Source organism: Haemaphysalis longicornis, unplaced genomic scaffold (assembly GCF_048455015.1).
Source record: "Haemaphysalis longicornis isolate Haplotype H1 unplaced genomic scaffold, Haemaphysalis longicornis Haplotype H1 scaffold_14, whole genome shotgun sequence".
NCBI classification, from domain to species: Eukaryota; Metazoa; Arthropoda; class Arachnida; order Ixodida; family Ixodidae; genus Haemaphysalis; species Haemaphysalis longicornis.
In genome coordinates this window covers 36,490,934-36,516,221 of record NW_027526245.1, presented here as the reverse complement: position 1 = coordinate 36,516,221, position 25,288 = coordinate 36,490,934, and positions in this window count along the sequence as shown.

Genomic DNA, 25,288 nt, shown 5'->3' with positions numbered 1-25,288 from the left:
AAGACCCTTTATTCCAAGTTGCGCATGCTTATATACCTAAACAACACTGACTCCACCTGCGGCAGTGACCGCGGAACCGAAACCAAGGAGACAAATATACAACACTAAATATTTCTGTTGATGTACTTTCACCAGTTGCGTGCCGTTAATATTGTAAGGGTAATTCAGGGGTTCTTTCTTTCTCGTTACGGTCATGCACACTGTTTTTCTGAGGTTCATCTTCATTTGCCACTTAGTACACCAGTTATCAAATTGGTTTAGAGATTCCTGTAGAGCGACCTGGTCTTTGGAACTGTTGATTTCTTGGTACATAATGCAGTCGTCAGCAAAAAGTTTGATTTTACAAGAAATGTTTGTCGTTGTGTCATTTGTAAATATAAGAAAGAGCAGAGGGCCAAGAACTGAGCCCTGGAGGACTCCGGATGTTACGGGCACGCTATCTGAATGTACCTTTTCAAAGATTACAAATTGCGAGTGGCCGTATAAAAAGTCTTCTATCCATTTTGTTAGGTTTCCGGTACCGAGTATACTTTTGAGTTTTGCGTTTAATTTTTTATGGTATAGTGAATGAAATGCTTTTGAAAAAATCTATCAGTATCAAGTCTGTCTGCAAGCGGTTATTAATAGAAAAAGCGAGGTCATGTACAACTTCAGTTAGTTGCATTGCTGTTGATAGCACTTTTCTAAATCCATGTTGGTAAGGTGATAAGGTGCCTTTTGTCTCTAGGAATAGTGTTATGTGCTTCAGAATGATGTGTTCAAGTAATTTACATAATGTGCTAGTGAGTGAAATGGGTCTGAAATCATATGGGTGTTTGCTATTGCCTGTTGTAGGTATCGGTGCGACCTTTGCTTTTTTCCAATCATCCGGAAGCTTTGAAGAAGCTACAGGCATACGGAAGACCAGTCCTAGATACCGGCTGCACCATTCCGCATAACGTCTGAGAAAATTGTTGGGGATTTCATCGGGCGCGCACGCTTTTTTACGATCGACGTTCAGCAAGAGGTTCAGAATTCCCTCATCAGTGATAATCAAGGGGTCAATTAAAATATCATCGGCGAAAGGGAGATGTGGGTATACTTCTGTTATCTTTTGTGAATACAGAGTGAAAAAAGTATTATAATGATTAGCTTTAGCTTTTTTTTCTTCTGGAGAAAAATCCGGGGTGCCTGTTCTAGGAGGGGGGATGTGTTTCCAAAATCTACATGGGTTATCTTTTATGAATGAAGGGAGCGTAGTTTTAAAGTAGTTCTCTTTTGCTTCTTTTAATTTGTACTTGACGTTTGTGATTGCGTGTCTCAGGTTAGGTGCATTAGGAGAGTTCGCTTTGTTTTTCTTTGAAGATTTACGCAACCTCTTGACCTTTCTTTTGGCATGTATAACTTCGCGTGTGATGCACGGATTATTTTTACGGGGCCGTGTTAGTCTCAGGGGAATGAAGTTGTTCATACAATCTGACCCGATGTTCTTAAACTGAAGCCATAGCGTATTGACGTGTGTGCCGAGCTTTCCAGCCATTTCTAAGAACGTGGGAAATTCATGTGCAAGGTAGGTTAATATGGAACTGTCATCCGCTTGACTGAAATTAGCTACCGGCGCTCCTGTAGAACGCAAGCGTAGGGGACGGTCGAGTGTAAGCCGACAAATTGGCATATTGTGGTGTGAGATACCATGTACAACGTTGAATTGGTACTTATGTTGTTCAAAATGATGCCTGAGAAAGATTAAGTCTAGGATGCTTGATGCTGCGCCTTGAACACGCGTCGGTTGCTGTACAATTTTACGGAGGTTAAAATGCAGCATTAAATCAATGAGAACCGGGAAATGTGTGGCACATGTTTGTTCAATCTATATCGGGAACGTTAAAGTCACCCATGAGGATTATACGGGAGCTACGAACATGATGTCCAAGAAAATCTTGAATGTTTGTTGTACAGTCGTTGTCAGAAGAGGGGCTACGATAAACATAACCGACTACTAATGTAACGCCGTTGCAAAGAATTTTGCAGAAGATTGCCTCAGCGTTTGGCACTGGCGGAAGAAGGGTGTACGATATAGAGCATCGTATCAGCAGTGCCACGCCCCCACCTCGGGATGGCCTGTCTTTTCTAAGAACCACATAGTTTGAGGGGGTATTTCATGATTGTACAGAGATGGCGACAGCCAACTTTCAGAAATAGCCACAATATCTGGTTCATAAAGCAGCAATGTGTTTTCGAGTGACTGTATTTTGTTCGGAATACTTCGCGCGTTTAGGTTAAGCAACGTTATTTTTTGGTCTCCGCACTGCTGCGGGTTGTTGGTCGGGTTCATGTGTCGCCGTTTTTTTTTGTCTAAAGGCACCCTCTCTCCCTTTTTGTCGCTCCACACAAAGGCACAATTGTTTATGTAGAGTTTGTCGAAGGCTAGCGACACTTTAGCTTTTTTGTCTCGGTTTTCTTTTGCGCTATCCCAAAGTTTCTTCCTTATGTCCCGTATTCTACGAGAGAAATCTTCTCCGATGGAGTACTCTGTGTCTTAGAGTTTCTTACATTGTTCCAAAATTACCGCCTTCTATCGCGTATCCAAAAGTTAAAGATAACCGGTCGCGTTTTATCAGGAGCTGGCTTACCAAGACGATGAATTCTCTCAATCTCAAAAGGGTCTAACTCGAGCGTGTCTCTTATGATCTATTCGTTAACAATTTTTTCTAGTGATTCGCTGGTTTCGTCTTTTGCTTCCGGTAGACCATAAACGATTACATTTCCTCTCCTGCATCTGTTCTCGAGTTCGTCGATTCTTTTTTCCAATGTTTATATTGTGCTTTGAATGGAAGTTTCCTAGGTCTGACAACTTTCAAGGTCACCTTCTAATTTTGCAAGAGTGTCCACTTTTCTGTCGATATCTAATAGCCGTTGTTCTTTGATTATCTTTATGTCATCGGAAATTTCCTGAAGTTGTTTGTAAATTTTATTAAGATCAGGCCTAAATTAGTTTCTACGTCACCACCTAACAACAACAACATCTTGAGAAACATGAAACACTCATACACCGCACCACACAGCCGCGGGCACCGCAACACCAGTAAAAAGCGGTCACTCGACCTAGAGCATCTACCGTAGTTTTTGCTTACCTGTACGAGGAAAATGAATGGATTAGAATGCGGCATGCCGGTGCTACCGTGCCCAGTGGTGCATCCGTCCTTTATAGGCTCCAGGGGTGCTGGCGCTGCCAGTTGAAGACACGTGTCAGGAAGGGAGCTTGTTGTTTTGTGCGGATCTCGTAGGCCGCTCTTGATTGGCGTCTCGTTCGACACGTGCTGCTTGGTTCCGTTGAATGCCGTACATCCCGTCACCGTGAGCCGACCTTCATCACCATTTCCGGCAAGATGCTGCAGACCCAGGCAGAGCTGTACGAGGAAGATGAACGGATTAGAATGCGGCTTTCCGGAGCTACCGTTCCCAGTATATATATATAGTAAAAAATGGGTATAGCTTCTAACAAAACTGTTTATTGGTCGACGTTTCGATCGGATGCCGATCTTTCTCAAGACAACATTTCGTATTTCTGTGCACGTATTTATAAGCTCGTCGTCCAACGACGCCGAAAAAAGAGAGAGGGGGGATTTGGGGAGAGAGGTAGCAACAAACACGCTCTCGGCGAGGTGAGGTGAAGGTTTGCAAAAAAGAGAGAGAAAAAAAAAAAAAGACACGAAAGAAAACGCAAAACACAAACAAACCTAAACATGCAGAAAAGAGAGAGGAGTACACAACTCTTTCAAAAAACATGTCCTCCATCGTTCGTCAGCTTGTAGAACGAGTGACAGGTAGCGCCCGCTTCAGAGGGGGGCCGCTCTGCTTAAGAAACGAAAGCGCAAAGCAGTAACAGGGACGCTCTCACACCATCACTGGGAGGCACAGAATTCTAATGGTCACTGACCTTACGGGAAGAGTTTACAGGAAGCGGTCGCAGCCGCACACATATCTCAGTGACGCCAACCCTACAAAACAAACAGGCAGGCTCGTTAAGAGTGTAGGTACGATCGCCGCACTGTGGCTCAAAGCATGCACGATTCTGCCTACCGGCAGGACGGGCGAGCACCATTCATCATTCTTAGCTCTATTCTTCTGCCCTGCCCGGGCAGCCGACAGGGTCGTCCCTGACCATGAACCAGGGAGAAGGGCTTAACTAATCCCCTAACCGCACGCGGGAGTCGCGCGGGTCCTTTGTTGGAGTAAACGGCGGCGGGCGCCTCGATGTTGTTTGTGGCATATGCCGCCTGTGAGGACACCCCAGGAAGGGAATAAATAAAATAAGAATAGCTTGATTACTTGTTTAAACAACACAGAAACTTACAATTTAGATAGGGGATTATTCTGCAGCCAGATTATCGACAGCATGTATAGACGACATAATGCCCGGGCTAACATTCATTCCTGCCTTTACGGTGTTGAATTTGTAAATAATGTAAGATTCACGTTGTTCGCGTTCTCTTGTAGAAGAAAATCCACTTTGTAAAAGTGTGACCCTGATGGAGTCGAACGGGTGGTTTTCGGAGTTAATATGTCGTGATAAGGGTAGATCCGGGAGTGAACGAACATGTGCGCGATGGTTGTTGAAGCGCATGCGGAATGCCGTGTCCGTCTGGCCAATGTATTGGATGCCACAAACACCGCACTCCAGAAGGTACACCACATTAGAAGAGTCGCAGTCGAGTGTCGCGTGAATTAGATGCTTGAAATTTGAGTTGGTGCTTTCTGCCACCGTGGTTGTCTGCATGTGTTTACATACGCGGCACCGTGCCTTTCCGCATGGTCGACACCCACCCTTGGGTGCCCTCTCAGTTTTGGCGTGTACAAGGTAATCTTTAATATTTTTGGGGCGCCTGTATACGACCCGAGGAGGGGTGGGGAAGATTTTCGAAAGCCGTTCACTCTGTTGTAGCATGTTGAAGTGCTTTTTCAAGATTTTGTTTATGTTTGGGGAGTTGCCCCCGAACGTCAAAACTAGGTTGCCTCTCCCCTTCTGGTTTAGTTCCTTTTCATGGTGCAGCAACTCTTGGCGATCAAGGTTGACCGCTTTGCAAATAGCGTCGTTGACTATGGGTGGGGGGTATTGTTGCTTCGCGAGTACATTGCGCAAGTTTTCTGCGTTTGCCTCGAAGTCCTCGGTGCGGGAACAAATTCTCCTAAATCGGTGGGCCTGCGAGTATGGGATACTCGTTTTGCAGTGGCGCGGATGACAACTGTCGAAATGCAGATACTGCTGCCTATCGGTAGGTTTTTTGTACACGGTAGTGATCAGTTCTCCTTTGTCTGTATTTATATGCACGTCAAGGAAATTGATTTCCGTGGTTGAATAGGTATAAGTGAATGCGATGCTTGGATGGGCCTTGTTGAAACACTCGATGAAGTCGATTAAGTCATCCTCCGTACCGGTCCAAATAAGGAATACATCGTCCAGAAAGCGTTTGTAAAAGAATGGCTTAATTTCACGGGTTGATAGAAATTTTGTTTCGAGATCGTTCATGAATATATTAGCGTAGTTGGGTGCCATTCGAGTACCCATCGCAGTGCCGTTTATTTGTAGGTAATACTGATTGTGGAATTCAAAGCTATTTAATTCCAGCACTAGCTTGGTCAAAGTTTCAATGACTTGTGGGCTTGGCGACTCATGGTCCCGATGTATGCTATAGGATTCAACCAGGGCTTCAATCCCATCTCGGTGAGGTATATTTGTGTACAGAGAAGTTACATCTAGAGTTACAAGGAAGGCGCCATCAGGAATTTTTATGTTGTCGATTTCCCGTAGGAAGTGGTTAGTATCACGAAGATACGACGAATGGGTAGCGGGTATTTGCTTAATCAGGGAGTCTATGTAGCTTGATATTGGTTCGGTGAGAGTGCCTCTTCCCGAAATTATTGGCCTACCAGGGTTCCCTTCTTTATGAACTTTAGGCAGCATGTAAAACCTTCCTGGCGTTGCGTGTGCTGCTGTAAGTGCTTTACAGAGGCGTGGCTCTATTTCCCCAATTTTGACAAGATTATTTAGTGTTGTTGTTATTATTTCCTGATGTTCAACAGTTGGATCCGCGTCAAGTTTTTGATAGAAAAATTCGTTATTTAACTGACGGTGGCCTTCTTGAATGTAGTCTGGTTTACTAAGTATTACAATACCTCCACCTTTATCGGCCGGTTTTATGACAATGTCTGTTCGATCACCCAGTGCCCTAAGTGCCTCGCGCTCCTCTTTAGAAAGGTTCTGGGCCCCTGGTTTGCGAGCGTTATAAGCCCGCAGGACGTCTCTTTGAACGGCCTCAATGTACGAGTCCAAGTGTTTTTCCCGCTCTGATTTCGGTATCCACTGCCGCCCTACATTGACGGAGGTTGGGGCAGTGCGCTCCTTGTCCAGCTTATCGAAAAAATATTCTTCTAGGCGTATTTTTTCGATACGCTGGACAAGGAGCGCACTGCCCCAACCTCCGTCAATGTAGGGCGGCAGTGGATACCGAAATCAGAGCGGGAAAAACACTTGGACTCGTACATTGAGGCCGTTCAAAGAGACGTCCTGCGGGCTTATAACGCTCGCAAACCAGGGGCCCAGAACCTTTCTAAAGAGGAGCGCGAGGCACTTAGGGCACTGGGTGATCGAACAGACATTGTCATAAAACCGGCCGATAAAGGTGGAGGTATTGTAATACTTAGTAAACCAGACTACATTCAAGAAGGCCACCGTCAGTTAAATAACGAATTTTTCTATCAAAAACTTGACGCGGATCCAACTGTTGAACATCAGGAAATAATAACAACAACACTAAATAATCTTGTCAAAATTGGGGAAATAGAGCCACGCCTCTGTAAAGCACTTACAGCAGCACACGCAACGCCAGGAAGGTTTTACATGCTGCCTAAAGTTCATAAAGAAGGGAACCCTGGTAGGCCAATAATTTCGGGAAGAGGCACTCTCACCGAACCAATATCAAGCTACATAGACTCCCTGATTAAGCAAATACCCGCTACCCATTCGTCGTATCTTCGTGATACTAACCACTTCCTACGGGAAATCGACAACATAAAAATTCCTGATGGCGCCTTCCTTGTAACTCTAGATGTAACTTCTCTGTACACAAATATACCTCACCGAGATGGGATTGAAGCCCTGGTTGAATCCTATAGCATACATCGGGACCATGAGTCGCCAAGCCCACAAGTCATTGAAACTTTGACCAAGCTAGTGCTGGAATTAAATAGCTTTGAATTCCACAATCAGTATTACCTACAAATAAACGGCACTGCGATGGGTACTCGAATGGCACCCAACTACGCTAATATATTCATGAACGATCTCGAAACAAAATTTCTATCAACCCGTGAAATTAAGCCATTCTTTTACAAACGCTTTCTGGACGATGTATTCCTTATTTGGACCGGTACGGAGGATGACTTAATCGACTTCATCGAGTGTTTCAACAAGGCCCATCCAAGCATCGCATTCACTTATACCTATTCAACCACGGAAATCAATTTCCTTGACGTGCATATAAATACAGACAAAGGAGAACTGATCACTACCGTGTACAAAAAACCTACCGATAGGCAGCAGTATCTGCATTTCGACAGTTGTCATCCGCGCCACTGCAAAACGAGTATCCCATACTCGCAGGCCCACCGATTTAGGAGAATTTGTTCCCGCACCGAGGACTTCGAGGCAAACGCAGAAAACTTGCGCAATGTACTCGCGAAGCAACAATACCCCCCACCCATAGTCAACGACGCTATTTGCAAAGCGGTCAACCTTGATCGCCAAGAGTTGCTGCACCATGAAAAGGAACTAAACCAGAAGGGGAGAGGCAACCTAGTTTTGACGTTCGGGGGCAACTCCCCAAACATAAACAAAATCTTGAAAAAGCACTTCAACATGCTACAACAGAGTGAACGGCTTTCGAAAATCTTCCCCACCCCTCCTCGGGTCGTATACAGGCGCCCCAAAAATATTAAAGATTACCTTGTACACGCCAAAACTGAGAGGGCACCCAAGGGTGGGTGTCGACCATGCGGAAAGGCACGGTGCCGCGTATGTAAACACATGCAGACAACCACGGTGGCAGAAAGCACCAACTCAAATTTCAAGCATCTAATTCACGCGACACTCGACTGCGACTCTTCTAATGTGGTGTACCTTCTGGAGTGCGGTGTTTGTGGCATCCAATACATTGGCCAGACGGACACGGCATTCCGCATGCGCTTCAACAACCATCGCGCACATGTTCGTTCACTCCCGGATCTACCCTTATCACGACATATTAACTCCGAAAACCACCCGTTCGACTCCATCAGGGTCACACTTTTACAAAGTGGATTTTCTTCTACAAGAGAACGCGAACAACGTGAATCTTACATTATTTACAAATTCAACACCGTAAAGGCAGGAATGAATGTTAGCCCGGGCATTATGTCGTCTATACATGCTGTCGATAATCTGGCTGCAGAATAATCCCCTATCTAAATTGTAAGTTTCTGTGTTGTTTAAACAAGTAATCAAGCTATTCTTATTTTATTTATTCCCTTCCTGGGGTGTCCTCACAGGCGGCATATGCCACAAACAACATCGAGGCGCCCGCCGCCGTTTACTCCAACAAAGGACCCGCGCGACTCCCGCGTGCGGTTAGGGGATTAGTTAAGCCCTTCTCCCTGGTTCATGGTCAGGGACGACCCTGTCGGCTGCCCGGGCAGGGCAGAAGAATAGAGCTAAGAATGATGAATGGTGCTCGCCCGTCCTGCCGGTAGGCAGAATCGTGCATGCTTTGAGCCACAGTGCGGAGATCGTACCTACACTCTTAACGAGCCTGCCTGTTTGTTTTGTAGAGTTGGCGTCACTGAGATATGTGTGCGGCTGCGACCGCTTCCTGTAAACTCTTCCCGTAAGGTCAGTGACCATTAGAATTCTGTGCCTCCCAGTGATGGTGTGAGAGCGTCCCTGTTACTGCTTTGCGCTTTCGTTTCTTAAGCAGAGCGGCCCCCCTCTGAAGCGGGCGCTACCTGTCACTCGTTCTACAAGCTGACGAACGATGGAGGACATGTTTTTTGAAAGAGTTGTGTACTCCTCTCTCTTTTCTGCATGTTTAGGTTTGTTTGTGTTTTGCGTTTTCTTTCGTGTCTTTTTTTTTCTCTCTCTCTTTTTTGCAAACCTTCACCTCACCTCGCCGAGAGCGTGTTTGTTGTTACCTCTCTCCCCAAATCCCCCCTCTCTCTTTTTTCGGCGTCGTTGGACGACGAGCTTATAAATACGTGCACAGAAATACGAAATGTTGTCTTGAGAAAGATCGGCATCCGATCGAAACGTCGACCAATAAACAGTTTTGTTAGAAGCTATACCCATTTTTTACTATTTGCTACGGCAACCAAAGACAGCCCTTCTCGCAATCTATATATATATATATATATACAGAAACATAGGTCGGCAGTCTACAACGCCAAAGGAGGCATAGGGGTGTGGTTAGGCTCTATTTTTTACTACGGTTAATGAAGTTAAGATTTTTTTTTTAATATAAGGCAGAAAGGCCCAGAGTGGGGCCCGAACCCACGCCTTGGTTCTGGTGGGTTCGGTCCCCACTCTGGGGACGTGTTTTTCTTTCTTTCTTTCTTTCTTATATTAAAAAAAATCTTAACTTCATTTACCGTAGTAAAAAATAGAGCCTAACCACACCTCTATGCCTCCTTTGGCGTTGTAGACTGCCGACCTATGTTTCTGTATTTCCTCACCGAGCCCCTCATTTCCTTACAATATATATATATATAAATATATATATATATATATATATATATATATATATATATATAGTAAAAAATAGGTATAGCTTCTAACAAAACTGTTTATTGGTCGACGTTTCGATCGGATGCCGATCTTTCTCAAGACAACATTTCGTATTTCTGTGCACGTATTTATAACCTCGTCCACAGAAATACGAAATGTTGTCTTGAGAAAGATCGGCATCCGATCGAAACGTCGACCGATAAACAGTTTTGTTAGAAGATATACCCATTTTTTACTATTTGCTACGGCAACCAAAGACAGCCCTTCTCCATAGTATATATATATATATATATATATATATATATATATATATATATATATATATATATATACCCACCTTCGCCAACTGATAGGAGAATATTATAGAGGGAAAGAAATGAACAGGCGTAACACTAGCCTGAGAAATGGAGCCGAAATTTTAATCGGAGGAAAGGCACGTTAATTTCCCATAACTTTCATTGATGCCAAACGACGCTGACTTAAACTTATAAATGAGGTAGGACTCGCGAACCTCGCGGTCCTGATGCATTTCAAAACTAGATTCAAGAATTGTGGCCTTCAGTTGTTCAAAAGAATGACCAGGAGTGTTAACATGCTTTGATAGAGGCAAAGAAGGGCAGGTTTTTGCATGAGAACGGTGATTGTTAAACCTGAAACGAAAGGGTGTTTCAGTTTGGCCGATGTATTGTTTGCCGCAGAGGGTGCCTTCCAGCAGGTATACGACGTTGGCGGAATCACGGTTAAAGTTCCCTTTTACATTAACATCATAGTTTGAAGCTGTGCTGGCGGCGGGCTGTGTGGTGGTCATTTGTGGGTATACCTTACACCGTGGTTTGTTACAGGGCATGCAACCAGTAGTCTGTGACCGGCTGATGCTGGATTTAGTGAGAACGTCGCCCACATTTTGGCTGCGTCTATAAGCAACGCGTGGCGGCTAGGGAAATATTCTCTTTAGGCGTTCACTTTCAGCTAGGATATTGTCTTGTTTCCTTAATATGGATGCAACTTTCTGAGAAGAGGCCGAATGGGTCAAAGAGGTTTGTTTGTTGAGTGGCTTTTGGAGCTTTTTTGCGGAGAATGTCAGTGCGTTTCAGCTGGTTAGCTCGTGTAATCGCGTCATCGATCACCTGCTCTGGGTATTTTTGATTCAAGAGCGTGGTTTTAAGTTCTCTGCAGTTGGAATCAAAATCCGCCTGGCTTGTGCAGATTCACCTAAAACGGTGAGATTGGCTATAAGGTATTGCAGTCTTGCTGTGCCTGACGTGGCTGCTGTGGAAGTGCAAATACTGGCGCGTGTCCGTAGGTTTCCTATAGAGATTAGTCTAAAGCCTGCCCTGAGAAACTGTGAGAGTAACATCCAGGAAATTTATGCTGTGCGTAGATAGGAATGAGAGAGGGAGATAGTAGGATGTGCAAGGTTAAAAGCCTTAATAAAAGCATGAAGTTCCATTTCACCGTGCTGCCATATCATGAATATATCATCTATATACCTTTTGTAGTACAGTAGCTTCAAATTTTGGGTTTCGAGGACGTTTGACTCTAGACATCCCATAAAGATATTCGCGTAGTTGGGCCTGATTTTGGTGCCCATTGACGTTCCGCTGACTTGCACGTAATTGACACCATCAAACTCAAAATTGTTAAGTTCAAGGATAAGGTGAAGGAAAGTTTCAAGGGTGAGAGAATCGATAGGTTTATCACCCGCCAACCACTCATACGCACATGATACAGCGGTGATTCCATCCGCATGCGGAATGTTAGTGTATAGCGACACGACATCCAGGGTAACAAGTAAACAGTTGTTAGGAATTTCTATCTTCAGAATATCCGAGAGAAAAGAATTTCTATCCTTAATGAAGGATGGAAAGCTGGGGGGAATGTCGCGAATTAGAGAGTCCACATAGCGACAGAGGTTCTCGGTGACAGTACCAATGCCAGAAACAATGGGGTGACCTGGGTTGTTATTTTCATGAATCTTAGGGAGAAGGTAGAATCTACCTGCTATTGGCCTTAAGGGGATAAGAGAACGAGCAGTTGTTTCAGTTATTTTCTGATTTTGAACAAGCTCATCGAGTTTATCTTTGAGAATTAGCTTATAATCATTAGTGGGATCACTAGGGAGTACTCTGTACAACGTGGATTCTGATAATGGTCTATCAGCTTCGTTGACATAGTCCTCTCTCTCTCTTTCTCTCTCTCTCTCTCTCTCTCTCTCTCTATATATATATATATATATATATATATATATATAGAAAATAGGAATTGGCAGTCTAGAAAACCTCGGAAAGCAAAGGGGAGGTTGTGGTGGGTGATAGAAAGAGATGAAGAATTTTTCGAGTCGAAAAGAAACTGGTGAAAAAACGCCCGCCGGGTGGGATCCGAACCCACGACCTCCAGAAGTCGTCGGTTGGGATCCCACCCGGCGGTCGAAAAGAAAGTGGTGAAAAAACGACCGCCGGATGGGATCCGAACCCACGACCTCAGAATTTTTCGAGTCGAAAAGAAAGTGGTGAAAAAACGACCGCCGGGTGGGATCCGAACCCACGACCTCCAGTGGTTGTGGGTTCGGATCCCACCCGGCGGTCGTTTTTGGTCGTGGGTTCGGATCCCACCCGGCGATCGTTTTTTCACCAGTTTCTTTTCGACTCGAAAAATTGTTCATCTCTTTCTATCACCCACCACAACCTCCCCTTTGCTTTCCGAGGTTTTCTTGACTGCCAATCCTTATTTTCTGTCTTATTTCACGGAGCCCCTCATTTCCCATTTTCTGATGCGCTATATATATATATATATATATATATATATATATTATCTGACTTTTTGTAATTGACATTAGCCATTTTTCGTACGGTGTTAATTTACTTTCGTCCTGTCGTCCTAATATTTCTGTACTCATTGTCTCTTATAGTTTTCCTCTGAACACTCTCATCTTAATATATTGTTATTCTTATTTTTGTTTCTTTTTTTGCGCTCCAGCATAGAGACCTCTCAGTTGTTCCTGGGCACCTTAAATAAATTATTGATTGATTATTATTATTATTATTATTGCTGCACAAGATGGCGCCCAGTGCAGATGTCTGTGTGCTGTGCTCCGCCGTTTTTTACGGCAGGCAGGAGTTTTTTCGCTGCACGTCGTGCAAAAAACGTGCGCACTCGAAATGTATTCAGCTGCCCTACACGGAGCTGCAAGCTTTGAAGACGGGTGAGCGGCCCTTTCTGTGCAACGTCTGCGCGTCCTCGGCGGTGGAGGCCGTGGTTAGTCCTAGCGACGAGTCCGTGCCGGAGAGCCAGCGCATTTCCCAGGACGGCGCTCCCCGACCGGGCGACCTTGTCGGAGACGCCGCCGAACTCCGAGAAATGCTTTTCAACGCCCTCGAGGGACTATCTTTCTTGACCGACGAGGTAGCCAAGTAGAGAGAGGCCAATGACCGCCTGTGTAGGGAGAACGCACGTGCTTTCGCCCAGCAGGCAGGCGCAATTGCTTTGCTGCGGGCGGAAGTTCGCAGGCTTCGAGGGGACCGGCTACCACGAGCCGGGCCCTTCCCTCCCGATCGTCCTCCCCTCCGCCTTCCCCCCGCCGGCCACCTGCCGCCTGCCTCCCCTCCGACACCTGAGCTTGACGGGGCGCCGCCGACACCTACTCCGCATCTTGGGCTGCATGCATCGTTCGCCGCTGCTGTGGTGAAATCAGATGGAACACCTTCAACGCCGGAGCAGCTGACCTCAGCACCGTCAACCTCTGCTGTGTCTTCCGAGGAACTTTGCGACGCCTCGGCCCTTACCAACAAAGGGAGCGGACGTGCGGCGTGTGTGGGTGCGTCTGATTCGTGTCGCATCTCTGTGGTCGAGCGCTCGAAACGCCCTTGGCGCATCTTTGTATCAAAACTGTCCCCTTGCACCACCTCAGAGCAACTGACGGAGCACCTGTCGACAGTGGATGTCGTACCCCTGGCTTGCCAGCGGCTTAAAACTAAGTATACCTCGTACTCCTCTTTCTGTGTGACTGTCGACGAGGTCACCTTCCAGCGTCTCCGTGATCCTTTCTTGTGGCCCAAGGGCTGTATTTACAAACCCTTCCGTGGCAAGCTGCATGCCGACATGTTCTGTACCACCGATGTACGAAATGACGACTAAAAGATGCCAAAGGGTGGACATCTATTATCAGAATGCTCGCGGCCTTCGTACTAAAGCGACTGAATTCTTTTCAAATGCAATTTCTTCCAATTTTCCGATTATTGTTATTACTGAAACCTGCCTTTCTGATGACATTAGCTCTCACAATTATTTTCCAAAAAATTACCAAGTTTTTTGTAAAGACAGGGACTTTTCTGGGGTGAAAGAAAAGGGAGGGGGGTGTTAGTTGCGGTCGATAGCGCGTTTCTATCAATGCGGCGTCATGAACTGGAAGGCGACACCGAGTCTGTCTGGCTGGACATTCGTCTGATTGGCGGTGAGAAGCTTTTATTAGGGGCGTTTTACATTCCACCTGATGTTCCTATATTGTCGTTTAAAAAGCTCCTTACATCTGTAGAAGAAGTCTGCTCATCACACCCAAATCACCAGCATATCATTCTGGGCGACTTCAATACACAAGGTGTACAATGGGAACATCTTACCCATCAACACTACAATTATTACGTACAGCAAAAATCCAGCATGATTTTAGACTTCGTGGATTGTACATCCTTGGTGCAACTTAATAATATCGAAAACAGCTCTCAACATATCTTGGATCTTTGCTTTTCAGACATTCAAAGCGCGCGTGTATCATTGTCTGACATCTCTTTTGTCAAGCCCGACAAGCATCATCCTCCTTTTCTAGTGTCTGCTCACATCTCGATTCAGCGTTGCAGTGCTACACTGAAGAATAATGAATTCGCTCTCTACTGTTATGCCCGTGGTGATTACATTGGTTTGTATAACTTTTTTTCTTCGTTCGATTGGTTGCAAATTCAAGAACTCCCAGATTGCGATGCACAGGTCGAGCGGTTCACTGAAATAGTCAATAGTGGCATGAATCAGTTTATACCGAAGTGTAAACCATGCCGTTCCAAACACCCCTTTTGGTTCTCTAAAGTACCGCCCTTAAGTCAAAAGACCGCAGCCACAGAAAATATAAGAAAACCGGGCTTGATGAATGAAAAGAGGACTTCCACTCCTACCGTAAAACGTGTAAAAGTCTTTATGAGCGGGACCAGCGCTCTTATCTCGATTCTGTAGAGAGCAGCGTTAATTCCCAGCCTGCAACATTCTGGAAATATATTCGATCCCGTAAAAATAACTCTCATGAGCAAATCCGTCTTGTTGATTCCTCTGGGGAAGAAGTTCTTGATGTTGCAAACCATTTTCTCAGCAATTTAGTACTACATATGGCCAGCGCGATGACAGCGAAATAAACCTAATGTTAAATAATGTACAGGGTCCTAGCTTAGTACAATTGGACGAGCAGTTTGTGCTCCAGAGTCTAAGGCGCATGAAACCGTCGCTGTCGTGTGGCCCTGACGGAATGCCTCCCGCTATTTTAAAAACATTCAGTAGAATTTTTGTTCCTGTATTAACTGCGGTATTCAATCACTGTCTAAACACAAACACATTTCCTCGTAAGTGGAAAATTTCTCGAGTGCGCCCCATCTTCAAATCGGGCACCATATCTGATGCAAAAAACTATAGAGCAGTTTCTCTATTTTGTGCTGCCTCCAAGCTTTTTGAGACAGCGCTGCACAAGGTATTGTCAAGTTCTGTACAGCAGTTTCTCACAAGTAAACAGCATGGTTTTATGTCAGGAAGGTCGACAACGACTAATCTCGCCTGCTTCATGGAGCAGGCCTCCGCTGCACTTTCTGAGCGAGGCCAGTTGGACGTCGTCTACCGTGACCTGAGCAAAGCATTTGATGTTGTCTGCCACGCGTTGTTACTTGATAAGATTTTGGAGTCGGGCATTGATACACCACTCGTGACGTTGCTGGGTAGCTATCTAAGCAATCGGTTCAGTTTCGTTAGTGTTAATGGGCAGACATCCTCTATGTATAGATCAACAAGCGGTGTGCCCCAAGGCTCCGTGTTGGGCCCTCTCTTGTTCTCCATTTTTGTGAATGATGTGTCAGTGGCAATTAGAAAGTCTTCTTTTCTTCTCTATGCTGACGACATCAAATTTTCAGACGTATAAAGTCCATCGAAGACTGTGATGCCCTGCAGCAAGATATATTCTCCTTTGCTAACTGGTGCTCAGATAACAAACTAAATCTTAACCAGGCGAAAACAAAGGTCATGTCTTATACCCGAAAAACGAACCCCATTTTCTTTCGCTACAGCATTGATGACGGTTTTCTGTCTAGAGTCGACGAGATCAAAGACCTCGGACTGATTTTCGACAGCGCCTTAAGTTTCTCGCCTCATGTCACTCAACTGACTCGGCGGGCGCTCCGCTCGCTTGGTGCTGTATGTAGGTTTTCAAGAGACTTCCAGTCTTCTCATTCGTTCCTTAAACGTTTTATGGCACTTTTTATTCCTCAACTTGAATATGCCTCTGTCATTTGGAATGGAACCTGCACATCTAATTGTCAACGTGTAGAGCGTGTACAAACCAAATTTTTATCCATATTTATGCATCGATTTCCCTCTGAGCCTCTCCCGATAACTGTCTCTTTAAGTTACCGGCGAACCCGTTCAGATCTTGTTTTCTTATATAAACTGCTTCATGGTACAATTTCATGCCCGGAACTGCTTGCAGCAATCGGGTTTTGTGTTCCGAAAAAAGCAACAAGGCTTAACCACCCTTTCCACACAGCTGCTCAACTTAGCAGGTGTTCTCCTTTTGATAGACTGCAACGCCTATATAACCTTCACTCAGGGGAACTTGATATTTTTTGCCGTCCCCTTGGGGGGTTTTTGTCCGGGCTGTTAGCCGTGGCGCACTAACTTCATTTCGACAGTTCTCGTGTTCTTCAGTTATTTTCCGCATGTGTATGTTGTTTTCACAGAGTCTGTTCTCATTTGTTCATATATGTTGTTAGTGCTGCGGGCGTAATCGCTGTATGTACTATGCTACACTTGTGTAGTCAACTCTTCATACATATTGTCACGTGACATCTTTGGTGAAGGTGCTGGACTTCCGGTTTCCTGTACCTCTCGCCAGCGCGGCTTCTTAACAACACGGAACTTCAACTTCAGAGTGGGCGCATCGCTCGCGGCCCCGCGATGCCTACCAATGAGCCCTGATCCCCTTCATCGTTCATCGTTGTGTCCCACCCTCGGGACCCCGGCGACTTCACAGGGACGGACGACATTGATGTAGAAGATTGGCTCCGTAGGGTCGAACGTGTGAGTGCTCACAACACATTGGACGACACCCTTAAGCTCGCCAACGCTGCTTTGTGCCTCAAGAAAACGGCTGAGACATGGTTTGACACTACTGAAGCACGGCTAACCAGTTGGGATGTTTTCAAAGAAGAGCTTCGAAAGGTGTTCGGGAAGCCCGTTGGTCGCCTGCTTGCGGCAAAGCAAGAGCTCTCAACACGGGCTCAAACATCCACTGAAAGTTACGTCGCCTACATCCACGACGTTCTGGCCCTATGCTCGAACGTTGACCCAGGAATGTCAGAAATGGACAAGGTTGGTCATATCCTTAAGGGCATCGCCGACAACGCCTTTCACCTGCTCATTTGTAAGGACTGCGCCACCGTTGATTCCATCATCAAAGAGTGCCGGCGATTTGAGCAGGCCAAGCGACGCCGTATAGCTCACCAATTTGCCCGGCTCCCGCACACTGCTGCGACATCTTCCTGCGATGAATTCCATCTACCCCGCACCACCACCAAAGATGTCACGTGACAACGCGGAGTTGTGTAGTCTGGAAGGAGGTGTATTTACAAAGGACACCGTAGCCACCGGGCGAAAAGACGGGTTGATGGCGCAAACCCAGCGGGATCTCGGGCTTCGTCTACTTCCTCTTCATTCCGTTGGACATCGCCCAGCGTCTTTCCACTGGAGCACATACCCCGATAGGGAGAGATTGCCCCGTGTACATTTCTCAGGACTCTGTCCGAAGTCTGTGACAATATGTTTAAGTGGCCCGGGAGAACCAAATGGTATAGAAACAAATGTTTCTATAACTTATCAGTTTATGTGAATAGTTACAAACATTTCCTGTACTTTGTTTCATACGTTTTTGTGTAATTGATGCTTCAGCCGATTGCTATGGTCATTGTACGCTGTGTTTGTGCAATGTACCATAACTTCGTATAATGTAGTTTGGATGCCACTTTTAATTTTTTCTCTGTGGTATTTTATTCACCCACATTTTTTCCTGGTTTTATATGTGTCAGCCGCTGATGTATTTCAATGCGACATTTTTTCTTTTTTTTTCTCAGTGCGCCAGCACCAAGGCTTCGGCTGTTCCTGGGCACTATAATAAAGGTTGATTGATTGATCATTATTATTATTATTATTATTATTATTATTATTACTATAGGCCTAACTCAAGCCAGACGAATCAGTCTGGCTTGAGGTAGGCCTCACGAAGGGCGAGAAGCTACTCATCGTTGCATTCTATATATCCCCGGATGTATTACCTTCTGAATTTTATCGAACACTCACATCCATAGAAAATGTCTCAAATGCACACTCCAACCATAAGCTCATTATACTTGGAGACTTCAACACCCCAGGTATTCGCTGGAACAGTCTTTCCTTTGAGCACAAAAACCATAATCCACCGCAGAAATGCAGCATGCTATCAGATTTTCAATCGTTCACCTCCATGCAGCAGTTTTGCCGCATAGAAAACTCTTGTGGTAATGCTCTAGATGTGTGCTTCTCAAACTTAAAAAACGTACAAGTATGTGCCTCCGAAATATCCCTTGTGCACCCCGACAAGTTTCACCCCCCTCTTATAGTCTCTGTCTCGGTCGCGACCCAGCATCGCTCTGGGGGTGTTGACAATTGTACAGTCACGTGATATGCTTTCAAGCGTGGAGATTATGCTGGGCTGTATCACTTTTATTCATCTGCTGAATAGTCTAGTGTTTTGGATGTCAATGATGTTGACGAACAGGTTCGACGTTTTACCGAAATCATCAGAAGTGGCATGGAAAAGTATATCCCTTGTTATAAGCCTGTTCCTTCCAAATTTCCCCACTGGTTTTCTAAAGAACTTCGAAGTTCGCTTAAACTTAAGGATAGCGCCCACAAAAAGGCCAAGCGTTCTGGGCTTGACAAGTCGAAAGCGGAGTTTATTCGGTATCGCTCACTTTGTAAAATCCTCTACCGGCGTGACCACCAGCTCTATATACAATCGTTAGAGGCTGCTGCGTCTCAGAAACCGGCTGAAATCTGGAGGTATGTACGTGGCCGTTCTAAGGCGTCTAAAGAACACGTTAGCCTCCTTAATTCCGATGGTGAAGGTTTTGAGGATGTTGCTACCAGTTTTGCTCAGTACTTTCATTCTGTCTTTCAACTGCCAAATGGCAACGACGAACGCCTATCGTTTAATAATATGTCTAATTTTAGTACACTTATGTTCGATGAAAAACTTGTCAATGATAGCCTTCAACAGATGAAACCATCATTTTCCTGTGGTGCAGATGGAATTCCAGGAGCCCTTATGAAGGCTTACGGGAACATTTTTGTGCCTGTCGTAACTTCCATTTATAATAACTGCTTACTTTTAGGTAAATTTCCTTGTGCATGGAAGATCGTTCGAATTTTTCCAATATTTAAGTCTGGTGATAAGTCCGCCGTTTCTAACTATCGCCCGATCTCACTCCTTTGTGTCGCCTCAAAACTCTTTGAGTCAGCTCTGCACAAAGTTCTTGCTGCCTGCGTCAAGAACGTTGTGATACCAAATCAGCACGGCTTTTTCTCGGGTCGATCGACGGTCACAAATCTTGCACGCTTTATGACACAGGCTTCGGCTGCAGTTTGTGAAAACGGCCAGTTGGACGTTATTTTTTTTGACCTCAGTCAGGCGTTTGATGTGGTGAACCATCAGTTATTAATTAACAAGCTTGCTAAGTCCGGTGTAGATGCAAGCCTTGTTGCCTTGTTGTCCAGCTATCTCCTTGACCGGTCCTTTTATGTAGTTGTTAACTACAAAAAGTCTAGTGTTTACCCTGCAACAAGTGGTGTACCCCATGGTTCTGTGCTGGGTCCATTATTGTTTTCTGTCTGCATCAATGATGTTTCAACAGTGTTAACAAACTCTTCTTTTCTTCTCTATGCTGATGATGTCAAACTATTCAGGCACATTAGCGGTGTTCAGGACTGCTGTGCCTTGCAGAGGGATGTGTCGGAATTATCGATCTGGTGCCGGAAAAACTGCCTAATTTTAAACCCCACTAAAAAAAAGGCTGTCACCTACAGCTGGAAAACCCACCGTCTGGTGTTTTCCTACAGTATTGAGGGAGTTCCTCTGCAAATGATTGAGGAGATTAGGGACCTAGGGGCGCTTTTCGACAGTACCCTCTCTTTTTCTCCTCATATTAGGCTCATCACCCGGCGAGCACTCCGAAGCCTTGGAAATGTGTGTCGGATTACAAAGGAATTCTCTTCTCCAGATCCATTTCTAATGCTATACAATGCAATATGTATACCACAGTTAGAATATGCTTCTGTTGCCTGGAACGGCATCTCCAAATCTACTAGTAAATTAATAGAACGTGTGCAGAAGAAGTTTTTATCCATATTTAAGCACCGTCATCACAATCACAGTTTTCATGCTGATTCTGACTTACCCATAGTCCCTTCCATCCCTTCCTTGAACTGCAGACGTATGCGTGCAGACCTTACATTTCTCGACAAAATTGTTCATGGTGACCTTTCTTGCGCGGACCTGCTTAACTGTTTAGAGTTTAGTGTACCACAAAGGCCCACTAGGTCGCATCGCCCGTTCTTGACGGCTGCGCGCCACTCCAATCATTCTCCTGTGTGGAGAATACAGAATTGCTACAACCGCTTCTCTGAACGCCTTGACATCTTTCAATGCTCCTTTACAATTTACCGTACTGCGCTGTTGAACACAGTATGTTAAACATCTAAGATATCTGTGTCGTTTGTTTTTCTTTTTTTTTAATGCTAAAATTTGGTTTCTCTGCGGGTCTGTTGAACCAATATAGTTGCCTATTTTTGAAACTGTTTACTTATCATGCTTGTCTTATCATTTGTCTCTATACTCTTGTCATTGTTTTTGTCGTCTTACTGTCAAACGTTGTTCTCTGCTTGTGTATTCATTACAATTGGCTGAGCCACAAAGGCATCTTCTTTTTTCTTTTTTACCTGTACCCAGGCTCCGCCTGTGCTTTATTTCTGTAATTTTCGCTACTTCAATTTGTGTGTGTCTTGTCGCTTGTTTGTTTCTTGCAATCTGTTTCTTGTATTTTGTTTTCATGTAAATATCCGTGCGCCAGCACTCAGGCCTCTGGCTGTTCCTGGGCACTAAATACACATGATTGATTGATTGAATATTATTATTATTCAAGCGTGGAGATTCTGCTTTCAAGCGTGGAGATTATGCTGGGCTGTATCACTTTTATTCATCTGCTGAATGGTCTAGTGTTTTGGATGTCAATGATGTTGACGAACAGGTTGGGCGTTTTACCGAAATAGTCAGAAGTGGCATGAAAAAGTATATCCCTTGTCATAAGCCTGTTCCTTCCAAATTTCCCCACTGGTTTTCTAAAGAACTTCGAAGTTCGCTTAAACTTAAGGATAGCGCCCACAAAAAGGCCAAGCGTTCTGGGCTTGACAAGTGGAAAGCGGAGTTTAGTCGGTATCGCTCACTTTGTAAAATCCTCTACCGGCGTGACCACCAGCTCTCTATAGAATCGTTAGAGGCCGTTGCGTCTCAGAAACAGGCTGAATTCTGGAGGTATGTACGCGACCGTTCTAAGGCGTCTAAAGAACACGTTAGCCTGCTTAATTCCGATGGTGAAGAGGTTGAGGATGTTGCCACCAGTTTTGCTCAGTACTTTCATTCTGTCTTTCAACTGCCAGATGGCAACGACGAACGCCTATCGTTTATTAACTCTAATTTTAACACACTTAGGTTCGATGAAAAAATTTTCAATGATAGCCTTCAACGGATGAAACCATAATTTTCCTGTGGTGCAGATGGAATTCCAGGAGCCCTCATGAAGGCTTACGGGAACATTTTTGTGCCTGTCTTAACTTCCATTTATAAAAACTGCTTACTTTTAGGTAAATTTCCTCGTGCATGGAAGATCGCTCGAATTTTTCCAATATTTAAGTCTGGTGATAAGTCAGCCATTTCTAACTATCGCCCGACCTCACTCCTTTGTGTCGCCTCAAAAGTCTTTGAGTCAGGTCTGCACAAAGTTCTTGCTGCCTGCGTCAACAACGTTGTGATACCAAATCAGCACGGCTTTTTCTCGGGTCGATCGACGGTCACAAATCTTGCAAGCTTTATGACACAGGCTTAGGCTGCAGTTTGTGAAAACGGCCAGTTGGACGTTATTTATTTTGACCTCAGTAAGGCGTTTGATGTGGTGAACCATCAGTTATTATGTACAAGCTTGCTAAGTCCGGTGTAGACGCAAGCCTTGTTACCTTGTTGTCCAACTATCTCCTTGACCGGTCCTTTTATGTATATGTTAACTACAAAAAGTCTAGTGTTTACCCTGCAACAAGTGGTGTACCCCAGGGTTCCGTGCTGGGTCCATTATTGTTTTCTGTCTGTATCAATGATGTTTCAACAGTGTTAACAAACTCTTTTCTTCTCTATGCTGATGATGTCAAACTATTCAGGCACATTAGCGGTGTTCAGAACTGCTGTGCCTTGCAGAGGTATGTGTCGGAATTATCGGTCTGGTGCAGGAAAAACTGCCTAATTTTAAACCCCACTAAAACAAAGGTTGTCACCTACAGCCGCAAAACCCACCGTCTGCTGTTTCGCTACAGTGTTGAGCGAGCTCCTCTGCAAAGGGTTGAGGAGATTAGGGACCTAGGGGTGCTTTTCGACAGCACCCTCTCTTTTTCTCCTCATATTAGGCTCATCACCCGGCGAGCACTCCGAAGCCTTGGAAATGTGTGTCGGATTACAAAGGAATGCTCTTCTCCAAATCCGTTTCTAATGCTATACAATGCAATATGTATACCACAGTTAGAATATGCTTCTGTTGCCTGGAACGGCATCTCCAAATCTAGTAGTGAAATAATAGAACGTGTGCAGAAGAAGTTTTTATCCATATTTAAGCACCGTCATCACAATCACAGATTTCATCCTGATTCTGACTTACCCATAGTGCCTTCCATCCCTTCCTTGAACTGCAGACGTATGCGTGCAGACCTTACATTTCTTCACAAAATTGTTCATGGTGACCTTTCTTGCGCAGACCTGCTTAACTGTTTAGAGTTTAGTGTACCAGAAATGCCCACCAGGTCGCATCGCCCGTTCTTGACCGCTGCGCGCAACTCCAATCATTCTCCTGTGCGCAGAATACAGAATTGTTACAACCGCTTCTTTGAACGCCTTGACATCTTTCAGAAATCCCTTACAGTTTACCGTACAGCGGTTTTGAATACAGTATGTTAAACACCTATGATATGTCTGTCGTTCTTTTTTTTCTGGAATTTGTTTTCTCTGCGGTTGTGTCTATCCAACTGATAGTTGCCTATTTTTGAAACTGTTTACTGTCATTTGTTCGTCTTTTCATTTGTCTCTACACTCTTTCCCTTGTTTTTGTTGTATTACTGTCAAACTTTGTTGCTCTGCCTTTCGTGTGGCCTTTACGACGGGCAGAGCAACATAGGCATCTTCTTTTTTTATTTTTTACCTGTACCCAGGCTCCGCCTGTGATTTATTTCTGTCATTTTCACTACTTCAATTTGAGTGTGTCTTGTCGCTTGTTTGTTTCTTGCTATATGTTTCTTGTATTTTGTTTTCATGTAACTACCCGTGCGCCAGCACTCAGGCCTCTGGCTGTTCCTGGGCACGTAAATAAACATGATTGATGATGATTGATGATTATTATTTCGAATGAACCTCCATATCTAATTGTCAACGTATAGAGCGTGTGCAGACCAATTTTTTATCAATATTTATTCATCGTTTCCCCTCTGAGCCTTTCCCGACGACCGTCTCTTTAAGTTACCTGCGAACCCGCTCAGACCTTCTTTTCTGATACAAACTGCTTCATGGTATAATTTCATGCCCAGAATTGCTTGGAGCAATCGGTTTTCGTGTTCTGAAAAAAGCAACAAGTATTATCGACCCTTTCCACACAGCTGCACCACTTAACAGATGTCCTCCTCTTGATAGACTGCAATGCCTATATAACTTTTACTCCGGGGAACTAGATATTTTTCGCCGTCCCCTTCGGGGGTTTTTGGCCGGGCTGTTAGCCGTGGCGCGCTAACTCCATTTTGACAGCATTCATGTTCTTCAGTTATTTTCCTCATTTGTTCGTGAATAATGTTGATGCTGCGGGCGTAATCGTTGTATGTACTATGACACACTTCTGTAGTCAACTCTTCCTACCTATTTTTAAGTGGCCCGGGCAGGCCTTAGTAACAAATGTTTCTATAACTTATAACTTTCCGTGTAATCGATGCTTCATCCTACTGCTATGGTCATTGCACGATATGTTTTCGCGATGTACCATAATGTACAGTCTGTGTTAGTTGAGTAATGTAGTTTGGATACTACTATTAATATTATTCTCTGTAGAATTTCGAGTTTTTTATTGTTCTCAATCCCACATCTTTTCACTGCCGTCGCTACCGCCGTACTCCTCGGGTCTTTGGGGTGGCACAGTGTTAGGTTGCCGGTTTCACGGCATTGAGTGCCGGGGTTCGATTTACGGGACCTTCCTAACCGCAGTTATTACTCAGGCTTCGAGGTTTTTTGGTGCAGCTGACTGACAAATGTCGGTCTAACCAGCTCTGCGGTTAAAATGACTGGAAAATTCATCATCCTGCGCATGCGGAGAACACAAGGAAGTTGTTTCCAGCGTGTTTTTGGATTGCCCATTATATCCCGGCTAAAATGCTAACAGTAACCCAAACTATACCTGTAGCAAACCATCATATGGTGGGTCCAGAAACTATTAGGTATACGGCCTGACGCTGGCCGTCATAATAAAGTTTTCCCTGCCGTCAATATATTGTTTAACTCATCAGGCATCTATTCAAAATATCAATAGATAGTTTAAGCCTTTCAACGCGAATCCCTGAATATGAACCCAAAAGGACCAACTAGACCTCAGGAACCTTGTCCACTTTATCATGTACATGTGATCTGTTTACCCGGGTCTCTTGCCCTTCATTCAGTGAAATGGAGCAGCCGGAGTTTACTGACTTCCAACCCCTCCTCTGAACACACCAGCCAACCTAGCTACCTTCCTAGTTTATAAAAAGACTTAGCTGTGTTTCTTGGCAAAACCTGTAAAGATGGCTTGTCTGAGGCCCAAGATCCAATACACGGCATGGCTTACAGTACATAAACCTACATTTTCAATATATTTATTTGTAAACAATACGATA